Raw genomic sequence first — 22678 nt, 5'->3', positions numbered from 1 at the left:
GTGTTCACATTCTGGCTTCTTCTGATGCCCTTTGCTCGGATTCTTCTCCCGTTCAATGAACTCGGCAGACTTTCTCTGTGTCTCTTCCACAAGTGCTTCTCTCAGATCTTGCGGTTGATTTTCAATGCTTGCTTTCCGCTGAATCAAAAGCCCACTGGCGTCATCTTCCCTGAAATACGGTTCCAAGCCTTTCCAGAGGGTCTCATATTTATCTTGCACTTCCTCCATAAGGCTTCTTCGGGTCACATGCGGAACGTCTCCCTTTCTAATCCGATTGTTCCGTTTCATTTGCAAGTCTAGGATGTGGCTCCCCAGCTGCCAGGTCCACTGGCTGTCGGTTGTTCCTAAGCTGTTGTCTGCGGCAATTTCCCAAGTGTTTTGGAAAGGGAAAACAAACTTTTCATTCAGCAGAGCCTCCCACAAGTCACTCATACGAACTTTCAAGCTCGAGAGCCTTGAAATAGTGCCCTGCGATCCCTTCTTGGCAGCTTGGAGAATTGTGCTCTTTAACTGCTGCACGTGCTGGCTGTGTGTGGGGTTGGGTGGGGCCCTGGGTGGGTTTCCTTGCCACCCAGAGGTGAGCAAAGTAGTGACGGTGGGTGTTCACATCAAAGCGGATGACATCGCTGAAGCAGGTGACATGGCAGAATGCCTGCTGGGCGGCTGGGTGGCTGTCCCTGCCATTTCCTCCAGCTTTTCCTGCAGGCGTCTTTGTGCTTGCATGTTTTGTTCCTGGGCACTTATTTCTCCAACATTGTGGTGCACAAAGCAGCAGCTTGGCGAAAGATTGACTTGCTTCATCTGGAGAAAAGCCTGCCCAGCTAGCTGAAGGACATCTTGCATGTCTCCAGGATTTTCTCCCAAGATATTGATCAGAGTCATGTTGCCAATGCCAATGCCAAAGGTGGCTAGCTCATTGTCATCATTAAGTGACTGCTTATTGGCCACCTCCATGGCACAAAGTCCTCCCGTGTCAACAATCAGCCTGTAATCAAAGTCCACGACCTCTTGGGGTTTCTCGTCCACCTGAAGCAGCTGCATAAACGCTCCCCGCGTGCCTCTCCCCGCACTGACGTTCCACTGCAGCCCAAACATGGCATTCAGCAGGCTTGACTTCCCCGGGCTCTGGATGCCAAGCACTGAGAGAACAAACGCTCTTCTCTCCCCTAGCTTCTCAATTAACTTGTCAAAGATTGCCCCAAGCCATCGTCACCGTACAGACGAAGCATCACCATCCACCACTTCAAGGGCATACCCTGAAACCGTCAGATCGACTGCCACTTCAGGTAGTTTGCAAAAACATTCATCTTTTGAGTTCAAGGATTCTAGAGCTTCACGAATCTGCCCTACTTCTCTCAAAAGACGCTTGAGACCAATGGATGAATCATTGACTGCATTGGAGAGGGCTTCTAACTTATTCATCAATGCTGTTTTCAGACTGTTTTTTTCCTTGCTTTTCTTTATTTCCAGGATTTGATACCTTCACTGATGATACTCTTTCTGAAGTTCCTCCAAGTGCTCAGAGGACAGGTCATCCCTAAAGACCTTCCTCCACTGCAGCAAGTATTTCTTGGTGTCTCTTGCCTGTGCCTGGAGAAAAGCGAGGACTGATTTCATCAGCTGCTTGAGGGGGAACGCTCTGTCGAGTTGCTTTCTTCGTCCTGCACACTTCTCTGGCTCAGTTTGGCTCCCATGATGTTCTATGTTCTTGTTCCTCTTTTCCTGCAAGCGGGGGAGCTCTTTCTCCTTTTTACACCATGGGTACCATAGTTGTCCTTGAAGAGGCAGTAGCTGTGATTTGATCTCAAACACAATTTCTCCTTTGTCAAGAATCCCACCAAGGTTCTTGCCTTTGCTTTGGCTCTCACACACTCTTCTGCCTCTTTAGCCACAATAAATCCACGTTGGCGAGCTGTGTCCTGACAAGCATCAAGCCTTAAAAGGTTGTTTGACCTTGCTAGCAGAGCTCTGATTGTTTTTACCAGCTCCTCTACTAATTCTGCTGTGTTTCTGTTCTGGATACCTCTTTTTACATTCTGGCTAGATCGGCCACACGCAACATTCTCTTCTTCAGTGAAAAGACAAATCAAAGGCTTTTGAGACTGCCACGGGTCACGTACAATGTTCATGCCTTTCTTGTCACTCTGGTCAGACTCAGCTAACTGAGAGCCTCCTTCACAGAAGAGATCTGCTGTAAAAACGGCAATTGTTGTTCATGACCTCTAGCATCTCCATGCAGGTTACAGAAAGCAACACAGCCGTCAAAAGTGTCGTCAGCACTGCCACTGGCACAGGACCAAGAGATCTGCACAACACCTGTCATTAGAAGACAGCCTTTGGTGCTGCCTTTGCAATGTCGGTGGCAGAAAGTGTCGTGTTTGTGTTTAGTCGGCAGAGCATTCAGGAGCTGAGCCTTGGAAGAGGAAGGAGAACTCCCGATCCGTAGGAAGGACACGATGAGTGTGTCTGCCTGATCAATCGGTTTGTTTTTGTGCCTCTGAATTGTGGTCTGCTCCTCTGAATTGTGGTCTGCTTTCCCAATTGTTCCGTGGCTTTCCAGCTCTTTTTAACTTGGCTGAGGGAACTCTCTTGGTGCGGTGCATGGATTTGGTAGCAGGAGGGGGAGCGCCAAGTGGCACAAAGCGAGGTTTGTTGAAATGTACTGGCTCGTGAAATCATGGGCACCATGAAACATCGCCACCTGGAGGTCCATGGCATGTGTGTGTGTCAGACCTGCTGTAACAGAGGCATCCCCTTCTTCACGCTCAGCATTGAAAAACTCACTGTCAATATCTGAGGCACTATCTGAGCACTCAGCGCCAAGGCTTGTTGCATTCGGAGTGCTCAGAACGCCTTCTTTTGCTTTGCCATGCTCCTGGCAAACCAGATACCTTCCACGGTAGTCCAGCATCAGCAGCTTGTGCCGAAAATGGAAGGGGTATTCACTGCCAATCCTGGGCTGGCTGTCACACAGGGCAGTCTTGTCGATAACCTGAAGATCTGCCCTCCCCCTTTTCCTTGCGTAGCAATTTTCTAGTCCCGGGTGTTTGATCAAGTGGAGGACCTCTTGGCCTCTGGAACGCTCATTCCTTTTAGGATCCTCCCACTGTTCTGCTGAGGGTGATGGCTTGGATGAATCTTTCCGCTCAGCCCTCTGACCGATTTCAATTCTCCCCCGTTTTATAACTTCTTTCTGCAGATCACTGTTGGAGGCTACATAGTCTCCATTCACAGGGGAATTCAGATCTTGCTCCAGAGCGCCCCCAGGATCACATCCACCGCGCTTTGTAAGGATCTCACGGACTTCTTCTGACAGCCAGTTTCCTATGTGATGGTTCATCTGAGCTAAGCATTTAAACTTCTGTTCTGGAGACATGTTTTTGCATGTTGCTGCTCTACTCAGCCCTGTCAGGAGCAGGAAAGCCTGAGTTCGGGGAACGGCTGGCTTCCTAAGACTCAGGGAGCATTCCTGCGCCGCCTTCTTTTCACTTCACATGGTGTTTCACTCTCGCCTCCCGCAGAGTCTTGCACAGAGGTTTATTGACGCTGGCCCGGAGGTGGCAAAGGCGTCTAGCTCCGCGGGCGCTGGTTACTGGCACGTCTGCCCAGGCGCGGAGCCTGCTGCTGGCCCCAATCAGCTGGCCCTTGCCTGGCGCCTCCTCAGCACTCGTCGTGGCCTTCGCAGGAAGGAGGCGCATCTGCGGAGGCCCTTGCGCAGCCCTCTGAAGGCGCCTGCAGGGCAGGCTGGGCAGGCTGGGCACAGCAGGCAGGCCAGGGCCGCTGTGCAGCCGGCGGCTGCAGCGGGAGGGGAGGGCGCCTCCGGTGGTGGGCTCCAGAGCTGCATGGTGGGCCAGCGCTGCAGGGAGGTGGCACACGCTGGCTCCTCGTCCTCTTCGTCCTCGGACTGCCCGGCGGGCGAAAGTGGCCGCACTGTGCCTTCCCCTGCCAGCGGGACGGGTGCCCAGGCACAGTGCAGGATGGACCGGCGCGGGATGTGGGCTGGCCAGTCGAGGTGTGGGGCTTTGGGGAGGCAGTCCAGCAGCTCGTGACCTTCCTCGCTCAGCAACACGGTCTGGTTGCGCCCAAAGCGGACCCGCCTGCGTGGTGGGGATGGCGGGAGGGCTGTGGGCACAAGCAGCTCACCCAGCACTCCTGCAGGTGTTGGGGGAGCGTCCAGCAGGATGGAGGGTGGTGGCAGTGGGAGAGGGCCATCCAACTTCCATCCATCCGTGTCCGGCTCGGAGGTCGGCAGGAGGTGGCGAGGGGGCAAGGTGTCCTCGCTTGTGAGCCTGGGAGGGAGAAAGGAGGTGAGGAGGCTGCCTTGGGTGCCCCAGGGGGAAGCCCTGGTTGCGGCGGCAGACGCCAAAGGGTGCCAGGGTGCGGGCGGAGGGGGCGCTGGGGCCAGGGCTGCAGCAGTGGGCAAGGAGCAAAGGGGCTTCCCAGTTGGTGAGCAGCAGGCATGCGGCATGTCCTGGGCATCCCGCGCGTCGACCCCAGCCCTAGCCATGCCATGCCCTGCTCTTTGGGGGGCCCAGGCCAGGCGCAGGTCCGTGGCTCTGGGCTGCATCAGGCTCTTGCCTGCGGTGGGCCTGGCCAGGGCTGTGGGGCAGCCCCCCTGCAGGCCAGGCCTCCGCTTACCCTGCCTGCCGGCTGGCTGCACAGTCCTGCGTGTCCACCGTGGGCAGGAAGGAGGCTGCTGGAAGAGGAGGCAGAGAGGCAGTGAGCGAGGGCAGCCCGTGGGCGGAGCCCCAGCTGGGGCCGAGGGCGGTGGGCGCTGGCGGCGCTGGGCTGTCTTGGCCGGGAGGCGCTGCCGAGCGCGCCTACGCTCTGGGCCGGGGCTGCTCACCTCCGGGCTCGTCCACGCTGCCGTTGCCCAGGCTGCCAGCACTGCCGCGAGGCCCCTGCACAGCCCAAGAGAGCGCTGCCTTAGTGGCGAGCATCCAAGCTGCGCCAAGAGGCCCCCTGCTCGTGGAAGGGCTGCGCGGGGCACGCAGAGCTGAGGCTGGAGGCAGGCTTGCGCGCAGCACCGTCAGGCTGCCCTTGCTGCAGGTGCTGCCGCGGCCTCAGCCCTCTCGCTGCCCACGCCAGCTCGGGGCCATGCCCAGGCTGACTCCTACCTTGGGCCAGAGCCTTTTCCCCGCCAGCACCAACACCACCGCTATGCACAGGATCATGAGGACGTTGACGACCGAGGGCATGTGGGCCAGGCACACCACAAAGAGGCTCAGCACCACAAACTCGCCCACGACGCTCAGCCTCCGAGGCTCCATGCCGCCACCGGAAGCGCGCCGCGAGCGTGCAGCCTGCTCAGCGCTCCGCCTCCACGTCCTGCTCCAAGAGTGCCACCCAAAACACAGCACCCACCTCTGAGCACGCCGCCCCTTGCAGCCACCCTCCCCCTCCCCGACCAAGGCAGACCAGCAGCCCCCAAAGCCCTGCTCCCCACCGCCCCTCCAACGCCCCTCCACCAACCTCCCCCGACCCTGACCGCTCCGCTCTGCTCTGCGGCTCACCCTGTGCACGCTCCTCCGCACCCCAAGATCGACAGCGTCAATCTGACACCAGGAGAAGAGCCAAAGGCCGCCGAGAGCAACTCTGCAAAAAGCAGGGCACGGTGCCCTCACTCCGTCGGCCTTGCCTGGCTGCCCGCTCCCGCGGCTGCTTTCCCACGTGTGACGCGGGGACACCGGGTGGTGAGCAGCAAGGGCGCAGAATGGTGCCCGAGCGTGGCTGGGCTTCGCGGCGGGGACGTTTGCCTGATTGTGGCACTTGTGCCCACCGAGGGAGCGTGCAGCGCGTGGTGGGCGCTGGGGGGGCGACAAAGCCACGGAGAGCGCCCCGAGGGGAGGAGAGACTGCAGAGAGACGGAAGGAGCCAGCTCTTACCCCGCTGCCTTGCTCCTTCGCCCCAGCTCAACGCCACACTCTCCACCTGCTCGCGCACTCGCTCGCACACTCGCTCGCTCGCTCGCTCGCAGGCAAAGTGACAGCGGCACTTCCCCCAGCCCCACCTCCAGAAAGACCCCGGCATTGTGATGCCATGGCGACATCACTTCCACACACCTGGTCTGCCAGGGCACCCCCAGGCCCCACCTGACGCTGCTCTCACCCAAACCCCAACAAGGCGCAGCCCACCAAGGCCAGCCCCAACACAGCTCCCGCCAGCACAAAGCCCAACCAAAGCCCAGAGTCGTCCCTGACAAGCCCATGCCGAGCCCGTGGCTCATTCTTTCTTTGGGCACTTTTCCCCTTCTGGACGGGTTGCTGCTGTGCCCTCCAATTGTGCACAGCAATCTTGTTGCAATTGTGAGCGGAAACGGCACACAAGCCATTTGCAGCACGCCTGCGGGGAGCTTTCTGGCGTGAGGCCCCAATTGGCAGAAGCTGCTCCTGCTTCTCTAGACTTTGTATAGGCAGCTTCCTTGTTATCCTCAAGCACGAGGCAACAGTGACTTGCTACAAGACTGGAGCAAAGGGCAGGGACCAACTGATTTCTTGTAACCCACTGGGTCCCATTGAGGACTTGAGGGCGATGGAAGTGAACACTGTGGTCCCCATCAGGAGCACGTATTGTGTCTGTGCAAAGAGCGCTGCACAACGGGCATTGCTTCCAGCAGCCGTGCAGCCCTTCAACTCCGATTTTATGAGGTTTCCAGTTCCAAGCTTTCAGATGAGGCATGGAAAATGCCTGTTTCAGGTTTGCTAGCACAGGGGCCAGAGCTTTACTCATTGCCTCCTTCAGGAGCTCTCGCTCCTTTCTTTCTTGATGCTCAGTGCTTTTCAGATGACTTCTGGGAAGTTCAGAATTAGCTCCAAGTCTGCTCCCAAATTCCTCTAGCCACAGGGAGACATTGCCACAGTTCTCTTGGACAACTGGAGTTGTAGGCGCAAAGCTAGCAGCAGCAACAAGAGTCTGGAATGAATTCAGGGAAACATGGAACAAGTTCTTCAGCCTTGAATTGTTCTTGTCTAAGCAATAGTTGTTAACACACTTTTCAACGAAACCTTCTAAAACATGTTGGGGGAAATGAATGTGCTGCCTGAACTTCTCACCATTCTCTTCCTCCGCAAGAGACAGGAGAATAGCCGTTTCTAGTTGAGATCGATGGCCATTGAAAGCTGGAGAGTTAGAGCTCCTTTCCCAGGCTATATCAAGAGCAGTCTTCACAGACACTGCCTGTCAAAGAGCTCCTGAAAGCTCGTCACATAAAAAAAATCAGCAACTGCTGTGATAGAGGGCACTGCTTGGCAGGACATGTGGAAACTTGTGAAGAAGTCTTCTCTCTGGCCCTGCAGGTAGAAAGTGGGGTCGTTTGCTCTTGTGAAAGCCTTCTGCATCTTTGCCAACCTTTCTGCTGCCACTTTGCCTAGAGACACTGCTGAATGTCTTCTGTATCCATGAGTGAAGACATATGTGGAGTTCCTGGCTGCCGAGTCCACCTGTTCTCTTATTTCATGCAGTCTGTCATGAATGCAACTTTGGTTGTCATGCATTGGCTCCTGTTCCTTTGTGTCGATGGGGAGGCTGATGAGCTGTGTGATGTGGTCGTGAAGCTGCTCCGTTCTGGTAATAGCGCAGCTGCACAAAGGCTTTTTCCTGAAGGGCAGTGCTCCCTTCATGACCACCTGCTTGGAAATAGCTTCGATTGGGCAGGTCTCTCTCAGGGAGTGGTCCTCTCAGGTCCCGAGTACAATTGTTTGTTGTCCCCACTGTAACGCTGAGCCATCTATTTCGTAGGCCCTACGCACGGTGTCTGGTTCACTCCCCCAGGTGACATGACAGTTTTGATCCCACACATTCCTCCAGTTCAAGTCTTGTGGAAGATTCTTGGCTTGCTAGACATATGATGGAGAGATGGGAGTTCGAGACTTGTATGCCCAGGCCCCAATCATATAGACGCACCGTTGGTATTATTCCAGATACGGTTGATTCTCTCTTTCATATTAACTGGAATGATCCCAAGGGGAATGGGGCTCCCTGTGTGCGTGGGCAGTGGCAACCAAGCTGTAATTTGGGGAGTAGTCACTCAATGTGCAAAACCTTTCCTTAGCTCCAAAACCAGATTGCTAGCTGTACGTTCTAACCATTCCCTCAACTGGTTTCAATCAACTAGGTGAACCAACCCCATGCCAATCCATAGGACCTATAACATTGGAACACTACATGAGCACATTACAGGCGATTGTGGGAGGTGTGTGATGGGCTCGACCATCGACGGGAACCAATTCTGAGAAGAAAGGAAAAGAAAACTTCTGGGATGTGAGTGTTAAAATTTTAGCCTTAACATTTCACAGAATCACAGGCTCAGAGAATGGTGGAGGTTGGAAGGGACCTCCGGAGATCCTGGAGTCCAACGCCCCTGCTCAGCCAGGGTCCTCTGGAGCATATTGCCCAGGATTGGGCCAGGCGGCTTTTGAATATCTCCAGGGAAGGAGACTCCACAACCTCTCTGGGCGACCTGGTCGAGTGCTCCGGAACCCTCTCCGCACCCCCAAAAAAAGGCGTAGATCCCCTCAACACCCCCACAACAAGGTCCAGCACCCCCAAAACAACGCCCAGATCCCCACAGTACCCCGAAAACAAGGCCCACATCCCCTCAGCACCCTTAGGACAAGCCCAGTACCCCCAAAACAAGGCCCACACCCCGAAAACAAGGCCCAGATCCCCTAAGCACCCCGAAAACAAGCCTAGTTCTCCCAAAACAAGGCCCACCACCCCCAACACAACACCATGACCACTCAGGACCCCCACGACAAGCCCAGCACCCCCAACACAAGGCCCACGTCCCCTAAGCACCCCCAAAACAAGACCCAGATCCCCTCTCCACCCCATAACAAGCCCAGCAAACCCTACACAATGCCCAGCACCCCCAACACAATGCCCTGATCCCCTCAGCACCCCCATGACAAGCCCAGCACTCCCAAAACAAGGCCCAGCACCCCAGAAACAAGGCCCTGATCCCCTCTCCACCCCCACAACAAACCCAGCACCCCCAACACAAGGCCCATCTCCTCTAAGCACCCCCACAACAACACCCAAATCCCCTCTGCACCCCCAACACAAGGTCCAGATCCCCTCTGCACCCCAGAACAAAGACCAGCACTCCAAAAACAAGGCCCTGATCCCTTCTGCACCCCCATGACAAGCCCAGCACCCCCAACACAAGGCCCACCTCCTCTAAGCACCCCCACAACAACACCCAGATCCCCTATGCACCCCCAACACAATGTCCAGATCCCCTCTGCACCCCCCACGACAAGACCAGCACCCCCAACACAACGCCCCACTCCCCCCTGCACCCCCGCCACAAGCCCAGCACCAGCAGACACCCTGACCAGAAGGCTAGCCCGCGAGTTTATTGTATACATGTTTTGGGAAGTACGACTAGCATCTGAAATACAAAGGGATGAAATGAAATGCAGCTTCCAGCAGCAATGATCTCTTGCACTGCCTGCAAGGGATGCCATGGGAAATGCATCCTTTGCCAAGAAGCATTTTATTTCTTCCTCTCTGTTTGGCTCTTGCTTGAAATGTTCCAGCAGAGTGGTCTCACCAGGGAGGTTTATGTTTGGTTCTGCAGGAGGAGGTGCACTGGAAGATACTTTGTAGAGCCATTGTTTCCAGAGGCTAGCCAAGTGTTGCCTCAGCTTTTCTTCATGCAGCTCTTCCTTCTTTAGCGACAAAGCCACCAGTTGCCTTCTCTTGACAAGCTCGTGTTCACATTCTGGCTTCTTCTGATGCCCTTTGCTCGGATTCTTCTCCCGTTCAATGAACTCGGCAGACTTTCTCTGTGTCTCTTCCACAAGTGCTTCTCTCAGATCTTGCGGTTGATTTTCAATGCTTGCTTTCCGCTGAATCAAAAGCCCACTGGCGTCATCTTCCCTGAAATACGGTTCCAAGCCTTTCCAGAGGGTCTCATATTTATCTTGCACTTCCTCCATAAGGCTTCTTCGGGTCACATGCGGAACGTCTCCCTTTCTAATCCGATTGTTCCGTTTCATTTGCAAGTCTAGGATGTGGCTCCCCAGCTGCCAGGTCCACTGGCTGTCGGTTGTTCCTAAGCTGTTGTCTGCGGCAATTTCCCAAGTGTTTTGGAAAGGGAAAACAAACTTTTCATTCAGCAGAGCCTCCCACAAGTCACTCATACGAACTTTCAAGCTCGAGAGCCTTGAAATAGTGCCCTGCGATCCCTTCTTGGCAGCTTGGAGAATTGTGCTCTTTAACTGCTGCACGTGCTGGCTGTCTGTGGGGTTGGGTGGGGCCCTGGGTGGGTTTCCTTGCCACCCAGAGGTGAGCAAAGTAGTGACGGTGGGTGTTCACATCAAAGCGGATGACATCGCTGAAGCAGGTGACATGGCAGAATGCCTGCTGGGCGGCTGGGTAGCTGTCCCTGCCATTTCCTCCAGCTTTTCCTGCAGGCGTCTTTGTCCTTGCATGTTTTGTTCCTGGGCAGTTATTTCTCCAATATTGTGGTGCACAAAGCAGCAGCTTGGCGAAAGATTGACTTGCTTCATCTGGAGAAAAGCCTGCCCAGCTAGCTGAAGGACATCTTGCATGTCTCCAGGATTTTCTCCCAAGATATTGATCAGAGTCATGTTGCCAATGCCAATGCCAAAGGTGGCTAGCTCATTGTCATCATTAAGTGACTGCTTATTGGCCACCTCCATGGCACAAAGTCCTCCCGTGTCAACAATCAGCCTGTAATCAAAGTCCACGACCTCTTGGGGTTTCTCGTCCACCTGAAGCAGCTGCATAAACGCTCCCCGCGTGCCTCTCCCCACACTGACGTTCCACTGCAGCCCAAACATGGCATTCAGCAGGCTTGACTTCCCCGGGCTCTGGATGCCAAGCACTGAGAGAACAAACGCTCTTCTCTCCCCTAGCTTCTCAATTAACTTGTCAAAGATTGCCCCAAGCCATCGTCACCGTACAGACGAAGCATCACCATCCACCACTTCAAGGGCATACCCTGAAACCGTCAGATCGACTGCCACTTCAGGTAGTTTGCAAAAACATTCATCTTTTGAGTTCAAGGATTCTAGAGCTTCACGAATCTGCCCTACTTCTCTCAAAAGACGCTTGAGACCAATGGATGAATCATTGACTGCATTGGAGAGGGCTTCTAACTTATTCATCAATGCTGTTTTCAGACTGGTTTTTTCCTTGCTTTTCTTTATTTCCAGGATTTGATACCTTCACTGATGATACTCTTTCTGAAGTTCCTCCAAGTGCTCAGAGGACAGGTCATCCCTAAAGACCTTCCTCCACTGCAGCAAGTATTTCTTGGTGTCTCTTGCCTGTGCCTGGAGAAAAGCGAGGACTGATTTCATCAGCTGCTTGAGGGGGAACGCTCTGTCGAGTTGCTTTCTTCGTCCTGCACACTTCTCTGGCTCACTTTGGCTCCCATGATGTTCTATGTTCTTGTTCCTCTTTTCCTGCAAGCGGGGGAGCTCTTTCTCCTTTTTACACCATGGGTACCATAGTTGTCCTTGAAGAGGCAGTAGCTGTGATTTGATCTCAAACACAATTTCTCCTTTGTCAAGAATCCCACCAAGGTTCTTGCCTTTGCTTTGGCTCTCACACAGTCTTCTGCCTCTTTAGCCACAATAAATCCATGTTGGCGAGCTGTGTCCTGACAAGCATCAAGCCTTAAAAGGTTGTTTGACCTTGCTAGCAGAGCTCTGATTGTTTTTACCAGCTCCTCTACTAATTCTGCTGTGTTTCTGTTCTGGATACCTCTTTTTACATTCTGGCTAGATCGGCCACACGCAACATTCTCTTCTTCAGTGAAAAGACAAATCAAAGGCTTTTGAGACTGCCACGGGTCACGTACAATGTTCATGCCTTTCTTGTCACTCTGGTCAGACTCAGCTAACTGAGAGCCTCCTTCACAGAAGAGATCTGCTGTAAAAACGGCAATTGTTGTTCATGACCTCTAGCATCTCCATGCAGGTTACAGAAAGCAACACAGCCGTCAAAAGTGTCGTCAGCACTGCCACTGGCACAGGACCAAGAGATCTGCACAACACCTGTCATTAGAAGACAGCCTTTGGTGCTGCCTTTGCAATGTCGGTGGCAGAAAGTGTCGTGTTTGTGTTTAGTCGGCAGAGCATTCAGGAGCTGAGCCTTGGAAGAGGAAGGAGAACTCCCGATCCGTAGGAAGGACACGATGAGTGTGTCTGCCTGATCAATCGGTTTGTTTTTGTGCCTCTGAATTGTGGTCTGCTCCTCTGAATTGTGGTCTGCTTTCCCAATTGTTCCGTCCCTTTCCAGCTCTTTTTAACTTGGCTGAGGGAACTCTCTTGGTGCGGTGCATGGATTTGGTAGCAGGAGGGGGAGCGCCAAGTGGCACAAAGCGAGGTTTGTTGAAATGTACTGGCTCGTGAAATCATGGGCACCATGAAACATCGCCACCTGGAGGTCCATGGCATGTGTGTGTGTCAGACCTGCTGTAACAGAGGCATCCCCTTCTTCACGCTCAGCATTGAAAAACTCACTGTCAATATCTGAGGCACTATCTGAGCACTCAGCGCCAAGGCTTGTTGCATTCGGAGTGCTCAGAACGCCTTCTTTTGCTTTGCCATGCTCCTGGCAAACCAGATACCTTCCACGGTAGTCCAGCATCAGCAGCTTGTGCCGAAAATGGAAGGGGTATTCACTGCCAATCCTGGGCTGGCTGTCACACAGGGCAGTCTTGTCGATAACCTGAAGATCTGCCCTCCCCCTTTTCCTTGCGTAGCAATTTTCTAGTCCCGGGTGTTTGATCAAGTGGAGGACCTCTTGGCCTCTGGAACGCTCATTCCTTTTAGGATCCTCCCACTGTTCTGCTGAGGGTGATGGCTTGGATGAATCTTTCCGCTCAGCCCTCTGACCGATTTCAATTCTCCCCCGTTTTATAACTTCTTTCTGCAGATCACTGTTGGAGGCTACATAGTCTCCATTCACAGGGGAATTCAGATCTTGCTCCAGAGCGCCCCCAGGATCACATCCACCGCGCTTTGTAAGGATCTCACGGACTTCTTCTGACAGCCAGTTTCCTATGTGATGGTTCATCTGAGCTAAGCATTTAAACTTCTCTTCTGGAGACATGTTTTTGCATGTTGCTGCTCTACTCAGCCCTGTCAGGAGCAGGAAAGCCTGAGTTCGGGGAACGGCTGGCTTCCTAAGACTCAGGGAGCATTCCTGCGCCTCCTTCATATCACTTCACATGGTGTTTCACTCTCGCCTCCCGCAGAGTCTTGCACAGAGGTTTATTGACGCTGGCCCGGAGGTGGCAAAGGCGTCTAGCTCCGCGGGCGCTGGTTACTGGCACGTCTGCCCAGGCGCGGAGCCTGCTGCTGGCCCCAATCAGCTGGCCCTTGCCTGGCGCCTCCTCAGCACTCGTCGTGGCCTTCGCAGGAAGGAGGCGCATCTGCGGAGGCCCTTGCGCAGCCCTCTGAAGGCGCCTGCAGGGCAGGCTGGGCAGGCTGGGCACAGCAGGCAGGCCAGGGCCGCTGTGCAGCCGGCGGCTGCAGCGGGAGGGGAGGGCGCCTCCGGTGGTGGGCTCCAGAGCTGCATGGTGGGCCAGCGCTGCAGGGAGGTGGCACACGCTGGCTCCTCGTCCTCTTCGTCCTCGGACTGCCCGGCGGGCGAAAGTGGCCGCACTGTGCCTTCCCCTGCCAGCGGGACGGGTGCCCAGGCACAGTGCAGGATGGACCGGCGCGGGATGTGGGCTGGCCAGTCGAGGTGTGGGGCTTTGGGGAGGCAGTCCAGGAGCTCGTGACCTTCCTCGCTCAGCAACACGGTCTGGTTGCGCCCAAAGCGGACCCGCCTGCGTGGTGGGGATGGCGGGAGGGCTGTGGGCACAAGCAGCTCACCCAGCACTCCTGCAGGTGTTGGGGGAGCGTCCAGCAGGATGGAGGGTGGTGGCAGTGGGAGAGGGCCATCCAACTTCCATCCATCCGTGTCCGGCTCGGAGGTGGGCAGGAGGTGGCGAGGGGGCAAGGTGTCCTCGCTTGTGAGCCTGGGAGGGAGAAAGGTGGTGAGGAGGCTGCCTTGGGGGCCCCAGGGGGAAGCCCTGGTGGCAGCAGACGCCAAAGGGTGCCAGGGTGTGGGCGGAGGGGGCGCTGGGGCCAGGGCTGCAGCAGTGGGCAAGGAGCAAAGGGGCTTCCCAGTTGGTGAGCAGCAGGCATGCGGCATGTCCTGGGCATCCCGCGCATCAACCCCAGCCCTAGCCATGCCATGCCCTGCTCTTTGGGGGGCCCAGGCCAGGCGCAGGTCCGTGGCTCTGGGCTGCATCGGGCTCTTGCCTGCGGTGGGCCTGGCCAGGGCTGTGGGGCAGCCCCCCTGCAGGCCAGGCCTCCGCTTACCCTGCCTGCCGGCTGGCTGCACAGTCCTGCGTCTCCACCGTGGGCAGGAAGGAGGCTGCTGGAAGAGGAGGCAGAGAGGCAGTGAGCGAGGGCAGCCCGTGGGCGGAGCCCCAGCTGGGGCCGAGGGCGGTGGGCGCTGGCGGCGCTGGGCTGTCTTGGCCGGGAGGCGCTGCCGAGCGTGCCTGTGCTCTGGGCCGGGGCTGCTCACCTCCGGGCTCGTCCACGCTGCCGTTGCCCAGGCTGCCAGCACTGCCACGAGGCCCCTGCACAGCCCAAGAGAGCGCTGCCTTAGGGGCGAGCATCCACGCTGCGCCAAGAGGCGCCCTGCTCGCGGAAGGGCTGCGCGGGGCACGCAGAGCTGAGGCTGCAGGCAGGCTTGCGCGCAGCACCGTCAGGCTGCCCTTGCTGCAGGTGCTGCCGCGGCCTCAGCCCTCTCGCTGCCCGCGCCAGCTCGGGGCCATGCCCAGGCTGACTCCTACCTTGGGCCAGAGCCTTTTCCCCGCCAGCACCAACACCACCGCTATGCACAGGATTGTGAAGACGTTGACGACCGAGGGCATGTGGGCCAGGCACACCACAAAAAGGCTCAGCACCACAAACTCGCCCACGACGCTCAGCCTCCGAGGCTCCATGCCGCCACCGGAAGCGCGCCGCGAGCGTGCAGCCTGCTCAGCGCTCCGCCTCCACGTCCTGCTCCAAGAGTGCCACCCAAAACACAGCACCCACCTCTGAGCACGCCGCCCCTTGCAGCCACCCTCCCCCTCCCCGACCAAGGCAGACCAGCAGCCCCCAAAGCCCTGCTCCCCACCGCCCCTCCAACACCCCTCCACCAACCTCCCCCGACCCTGACCGCTCCGCTCTGCTCTGCGGCTCACCCTGTGCACGCTCCTCCGCACCCCAAGATCGACAGCGTCAATCTGACACCAGGAGAAGAGCCAAAGGCCGCCGAGAGCAACTCTGCAAAAAGCAGGGCACGGTGCCCTCACTCCGTCGGCCTTGCCTGGCTGCCCGCTCCCGCGGCTGCTTTCCCACGTGTGACGCGGGGACACCGGGTGGTGAGCAGCAAGGGCGCAGAATGGTGCCCGAGCGTGGCTGGGCTTCGCGGCGGGGACGTTTGCCTGATTGTGGCACTTGTGCCCACCGAGGGAGCGTGCAGCGGGTGGTGGGCGCTGGGGGGGCGACAAAGCCAGGGAGAGCACCCCGAGGGGAGGAGAGACTGCAGAGAGATGGAAGGAGCCAGCTCTTACCCCGCTGCCTCGCTCCTTCGCCCCAGCTCAACACCACGCTCTCCACCTGCTCGCGCACTCGCTCGCACACTCGCTCGCTCGCTCGCTCGCAGGCAAAGTGACAGCGGCACTTCCCCCAGCCCCACCTCCAGAAAGACCCCGGCATTGTGATGCCATGGCGACATCACTTCCACACACCTGGTCTGCCAGGGCACCCCCAGGCCCCACCTGACGCTGCTCTCACCCAAACCCCAACAAGGCGCAGCCCACCAAGGCCAGCCCCAACACAGCTCCCGCCAGCACAAAGCCCAACCAAAGCCCAGAGTCGTCCCTGACAAGCCCATGCCGAGCCCGTGGCTCGTTCTTCCTTTGGGCACTTTTCCCCTTCTGGACGGGTTGCTGCTGTGCCCTCCAATTGTGCACAGCAATCTTGTAGCAATTGTGAGCGGAAACGGCACACAAGCCATTTGCAGCATGCCTGCGGGGAGCTTTCTGGCGTGAGGCCCCAATTGGCAGAAGCTGCTCCTGCTTCTCTAGACTTTGTATAGGCAGCTTCCTTGTTATCCTCAAGCACGAGGCAACAGTGACTTGCTACAAGACTGGAGCAAAGGGCAGGGACCAACTGATTTCTTCTAACCCACTGGGTCCCATTGAGGACTTGAGGGCGATGGAAGTGAACACTGTGGTCCCCATCAGGAGCACGTATTGTGTCTGTGCAAAGAGCGCTGCACAACGGGCATTGCTTCCAGCAGCCGTGCAGCCCTTCAACTCCGATTTTATGAGGTTTCCAGTTCCAAGCTTTCAGATGAGGCATGGAAAATGCCTGTTTCAGGTTTGCTAGCACAGGGGCCAGAGCTTTACTCATTGCCTCCTTCAGGAGCTCTAGCTCCTTTCTTTCTTGATGCTCAATGCTTTTCAGATGACTTCTGGGAAGTTCAGAATTAGCTCCAAGTCTGCTCCCAAATTCCTCTAGCCACAGGGAGACATTGCCACAGTTCTCTTGGACAACTGGAGTTGTAGGCGCAAAGCTAGCAGCAGCAGCAAGAGTCTGGAATGAATTCAGGGAAACATGGAACAAGTTCTTCAGCCTTGAATTGTTCTTGTCTAAGCAATAGTTGTTAACACACTTTTCAACGAAACCTTCTAAAACATGTTGGGGGAAATGAATGTGCTGCCTGAACGTCTCACAATTCTCTTCCTCCGCAAGAGAGAGGAGAATAGCCGTTTCTAGTTGAGATCGATGGCCATTGAAAGCTGGAGAGTTAGAGCTCCTTTCCCAGGCTATATCAAGAGCAGTCTTCACAGACACTGCCTGTCAAAGAGCTCCTGAAAGCTCGTCACATAAAAAAAATCAGCAACTGCTGTGATAGAGGGCACTGCTTGGCAGGACATGTGGAAACTTGTGAAGAAGTCTTCTCTCTGGCCCCGCAGGTAGAAAGTGGGGTCGTTTGCTCTTGTGAAAGCCTTCTGCATCTTTGCCAACCTTTCTGCTGCCACTTTGCCTAGAGACACTGCTGAATGTCTTCTGTATCCATGAGTGAAGACATATGTGGAGTTCCTGGCTGCCGAGTCCACCTGTTCTCTTATTTCATGCAGTCTGTCATGTGCAACTTTGGTTGTCATGCATTGGCTCCTGTTCCTTTGTGTCGATGGGGAGGCTGATGAGCTGTGTGATGCGGTCGTGAAGCTGCTCCGTTCTGGTAATAGCGCAGCTGCGCAAAGGCTTTTTCCTGAAGGGCAGTGCTCCCTTCAGGACCACCTGCTTGGAAATAGCTTCGATTGGGCAGGTCTCTCTCAGGGAGTGGTCCTCTCAGGTCCCGAGTACAATTGTTTGTTGTCCCCACTGTAACGCTGAGCCATCTATTTCGTAGGCCCTCCGCACGGTGTCTGGTTCACTCCCCCAGGTGACATGACAGTTTTGATCCCACACTTTCCTCCAGTTCAAGTCTTGTGGAAGATTCATGGCTTGCTAGACATATGATGGAGAGATGGGAGTTCGAGACTTGTATGCCCAGGCCCCAATCATATAGACGCACCGTTGGTATTATTCCCGATACGGTTGATTCTCTCTTTCATATTAACTGGAATGATCCCAAGGGGAATGGGGCTCCCTGTGTGCGTGGGCAGTGGCAACCAAGCTGTAATTTGGGGAGTAGTCACTCAATGTGCAAAACCTTTCCTTAGCTCCAAAACCAGATTGCTAGCTGTACGTTCTAACCATTCCCTCAACTGGTTTAAATCAACTAGGTGAACCAACCCCATGCCAATCCATAGGACCTATAACATTGGAACACTACATGAGCACATTACAGGCGATTGTGGGAGGTGTGTGATGGGCTCGACCATCGTCGGGAACCAATTCTGAGAAGAAAGGAAAAGAAAACTTCTGGGATGTGAGTGTTAAAATTTTAGCCTTAACATTTCACAGAATCACAGGCTCAGAGAATGGTGGAGGTTGGAAGGGACCTCCGGAGATCCTGGAGTCCAACGCCCCTGCTCAGCCAGGGTCCTCTGGAGCATATTGCCCAGGATTGGGCCAGGCGGCTTTTGAATATCTCCAGGGAAGGAGACTCCACAACCTCTCTGGGCAACCTGGTCGAGTGCTCCGGAACCCTCTCCGCACCCCCAAAAAAAGGCCTAGATTCCCTCAACACCCCCATGACAAGGCCCAGCACCCCCACAACAACACCCAGATCCCCTCTGCACCCCCAACACAAGGTCCAGATCCCCTCTGCACCCCAAAACAAGGCCCAGCACCCCAAAAACAAGGCCCTGATCCCCTCTGCACCCCCACAACAAACCCAGCTCCCCCAACACAAGGCCCACCTCCTCTAAGCGCCCCCACAACAACACCCAGATCCCCTCTGCACCCCCAACACAAGGTCCAGATCCCCTCTGCACCACAAAACAAAGACCAGCACCCCCAACACAAGGACCAACTCCCCTCTGCACCCCCCACGACAAGACCAGCACCCCCAACACAACACCCCACTCCCCCCTGCACCCCCGCCACAAGCCCAGCACCAGCAGACACCCTGACCAGAAGGCTAGCCCGCGAGTTTATTGTATACATGTGTTGGGAAGTACGACTAGCATCTGAAATACAAAGGGATGAAATGAAATGCAGCTTCCAGCAGCAATGATCTCTTGCACTGCCTGCAAGGGATGCCATGGGAAATGCATCCTTTGCCAAGAAGCATTTTATTTCTTCCTCTCTGTTTGGCTCTTGCTTGAAATGTTCCAGCAGAGTGTTCTCACCAGGGAGGTTTATGTTTGGTTCTGCAGGAGGAGGTGCACTGGAAGATACTTTGTAGAGCCATTGTTTCCAGAGGCTAGCCAAGTGTTGCCTCAGCTTTTCTTCATGCAGCTCTTCCTTCTTTAGCGACAAAGCCACCAGTTGCCTTCTCTTGACAAGCTCGTGTTCACATTCTGGCTTCTTCTGATGCCCTTTGCTCGGATTCTTCTCCCGTTCAATGAACTCGGCAGACTTTCTCTGTGTCTCTTCCACAAGTGCTTCTCTCAGATCTTGCGGTTGATTTTCAATGCTTGCTTTCCGCTGAATCAAAAGCCCACTGGCGTCATCTTCCCTGAAATACGGTTCCAAGCCTTTCCAGAGGGTCTCCTATTTATCTTGCACTTCCTCCATAAGGCTTCTTCGGGTCACATGCGGAACGTCTCCCTTTCTAATCCGATTGTTCCGTTTCATTTGCAAGTCTAGGATGTGGCTCCCCAGCTGCCAGGTCCACTGGCTGTCGGTTGTTCCTAAGCTGTTGTCTGCAGCAACTTCCCAAGTGTTTTGGAAAGGGAAAACAAACTTTTCATTCAGCAGAGCCTTCCACAAGTCACTCATACGAACTTTCAAGCTCGAGAGCCTTGGAATAGTGCCCTGCGATCCCTTCTTGGCAGCTTGGAGAATTGTGCTCTTTAACTGCTGCACGTGCTGGCTGTCTGTGGGGTTGGGTGGGGCCCTGGGTGGGTTTCCTTGCCACCCAGAGGTGAGCAAAGTAGTGACGGTGGGTGTTCACATCAAAGCGGATGACATCGCTGAAGCAGGTGACATGGCAGAATGCCTGCTGGGCGGCTGGGTGGCTGTCCCTGCCATTTCCTCCAGCTTTTCCTGCAGGCGTCTTTGTCCTTGCATGTTTTGTTCCTGGGCAGTTATTTCTCCAATATTGTGGTGCACAAAGCAGCAGCTTGGTGAAAGATTGACTTGCTTCATCTGGAGAAAAGCCTGCCCAGCTAGCTGAAGGACATCTTGCATGTCTCCAGGATTTTCTCCCAAGATATTGATCAGAGTCATGTTGCCAATGCCAATGCCAAAGGTGGCTAGCTCATTGTCATCATTAAGTGACTGCTTATTGGCCACCTCCATGGCACAAAGTCCTCCCGTGTCAACAATCAGCCTGTAATCAAAGTCCACGACCTCTTGGGGTTTCTCGTCCACCTGAAGCAGCTGCATAAACGCTCCCCGCGTGCCTCTCCCCGCACTGACGTTCCACTGCAGACCAAACATGGCATTCAGCAGGCTTGACTTCCCTGGGCTCTGGATGCCAAGCACTGAGAGAACAAACGCTCTTCTCTCCCCTAGCTTCTCAATTAACTTGTCAAAGATTGCCCCAAGCCATCGTCACCGTACAGACGAAGCATCACCATCCACCACTTCAAGGGCATACCCTGAAACCGTCAGATCGACTGCCACTTCAGGTAGTTTGCAAAAACATTCATCTTTTGAGTTCAAGGATTCTAGAGCTTCACGAATCTGCCCTACTTCTCTCAAAAGACGCTTGAGACCAATGGATGAATCATTGACTGCATTGGAGAGGGCTTCTAACTTATTCATCAATGCTGTTTTCAGACTGGTTTTTTTCATTGCTTTTCTTTATTTCCAGGATTTGATACCTTCACTGATGATACTCTTTCTGAAGTTCCTCCAAGTGCTCAGAGGACAGGTCATCCCTAAAGACCTTCATCCACTGCAGCAAGTATTTCTTGGTGTCTCTTGCCTGTGCCTGGAGAAAAGCGAGGACTGATTTCATCAGCTGCTTGAGGGGGAACGCTCTGTCGAGTTGCTTTCTTCGTCCTGCACACTTCTCTGGCTCAGTTTGGCTCCCATGATGTTCTATGTTCTTGTTCCTCTTTTCCTGCAAGCGGGGGAGCTCTTTCTCCTTTTTACACCATGGGTACCATAGTTGTCCTTGAAGAGGCAGTAGCTGTGATTTGATCTCAAACACAATTTCTCCTTTGTCAAGAATCCCACCAAGGTTCTTGCCTTTGCTTTGGCTCTCACACACTCTTCTGCCTCTTTAGCCACAATAAATCCACGTTGGCGAGCTGTGTCCTGACAAGCATCAAGCCTTAAAAGGTTGTTTGACCTTGCTAGCAGAGCTCTGATTGTTTTTACCAGCTCCTCTACTAATTCTGCTGTGTTTCTGTTCTGGATACCTCTTTTTACATTCTGGCTAGATCGGCCACACGCAACATTCTCTTCTTCAGTGAAAAGACAAATCAAAGGCTTTTGAGACTGCCACGGGTCACGTACAATGTTCATGCCTTTCTTGTCACTCTGGTCAGACTCAGCTAACTGAGAGCCTCCTTCACAGAAGAGATCTGCTGTAAAAACGGCAATTGTTGTTCATGACCTCTAGCATCTCCATGCAGGTTACAGAAAGCAACACAGCCGTCAAAAGTGTCGTCAGCACTGCCACTGGCACAGGACCAAGAGATCTGCACAACACCTGTCATTAGAAGACAGCCTTTGGTGCTGCCTTTGCAATGTCGGTGGCAGAAAGTGTCGTGTTTGTGTTTAGTCGGCAGAGCATTCAGGAGCTGAGCCTTGGAAGAGGAAGGAGAACTCCCGATCCGTAGGAAGGACACGATGAGTGTGTCTGCCTGATCAATCGGTTTGTTTTTGTGCCTCTGAATTGTGGTCTGCTCCTCTGAATTGTGGTCTGCTTTCCCAATTGTTCCGTCCCTTTCCAGCTCTTTTTAACTTGGCTGAGGGAACTCTCTTGGTGCGGTGCATGGATTTGGTAGCAGGAGGGGGAGCGCCAAGTGGCACAAAGCGAGGTTTGTTGAAATGTACTGGCTCGTGAAATCAGGGGCACCATGAAACATCGCCACCTGGAGGTCCATGGCATGTGTGTGTGTCAGACCTGCTGTAACAGAGGCATCCCCTTCTTCACGCTCAGCATTGAAAAACTCACTGTCAATATCTGAGGCACTATCTGAGCACTCAGCGCCAAGGCTTGTTGCATTCGGAGTGCTCAGAACGCCTTCTTTTGCTTTGCCATGCTCCTGGCAAACCAGATACCTTCCACGGTAGTCCAGCATCAGCAGCTTGTGCCGAAAATGGAAGGGGTATTCACTGCCAATCCTGGGCTGGCTGTCACACAGGGCAGTCTTGTGGATAACCTGAAGATCTGCCCTCCCCCTTTTCCTTGCGTAGCAATTTTCTAGTCCCGGGTGTTTGATCAAGTGGAGGACCTCTTGGCCTCTGGAACGCTCATTCCTTTTAGGATCCTCCCACTGTTCTGCTGAGGGTGATGGCTTGGATGAATCTTTCCGCTCAGCCCTCTGACCGATTTCAATTCTCCCCCGTTTTATAACTTCTTTCTGCAGATCACTGTTGGAGGCTACATAGTCTCCATTCACAGGGGAATTCAGATCTTGCTCCAGAGCGCCCCCAGGATCACATCCACCGCGCTTTGTAAGGATCTCACGGACTTCTTCTGACAGCCAGTTTCCTATGTGATGGTTCATCTGAGCTAAGCATTTAAACTTCTCTTCTGGAGACATGTTTTTGCATGTTGCTGCTCTACTCAGCCCTGTCAGGAGCAGGAAAGCCTGAGTTCGGGGAACGGCTGGCTTCCTAAGACTCAGGGAGCATTCCTGCGCCTCCTTCATATCACTTCACATGGTGTTTCACTCTCGCCTCCCGCAGAGTCTTGCACAGAGGTTTATTGACGCTGGCCCGGAGGTGGCAAAGGCGTCTAGCTCCGCGGGCGCTGGTTACTGGCACGTCTGCCCAGGCGCGGAGCCTGCTGCTGGCCCCAATCAGCTGGCCCTTGCCTGGCGCCTCCTCAGCACTCGTCGTGGCCTTCGCAG

Source organism: Struthio camelus, chromosome 3, assembly GCF_040807025.1.
Source record: "Struthio camelus isolate bStrCam1 chromosome 3, bStrCam1.hap1, whole genome shotgun sequence".
Classification (NCBI taxonomy): domain Eukaryota; kingdom Metazoa; phylum Chordata; class Aves; order Struthioniformes; family Struthionidae; genus Struthio; species Struthio camelus.
This window is presented reverse-complemented; position numbering follows the sequence as displayed.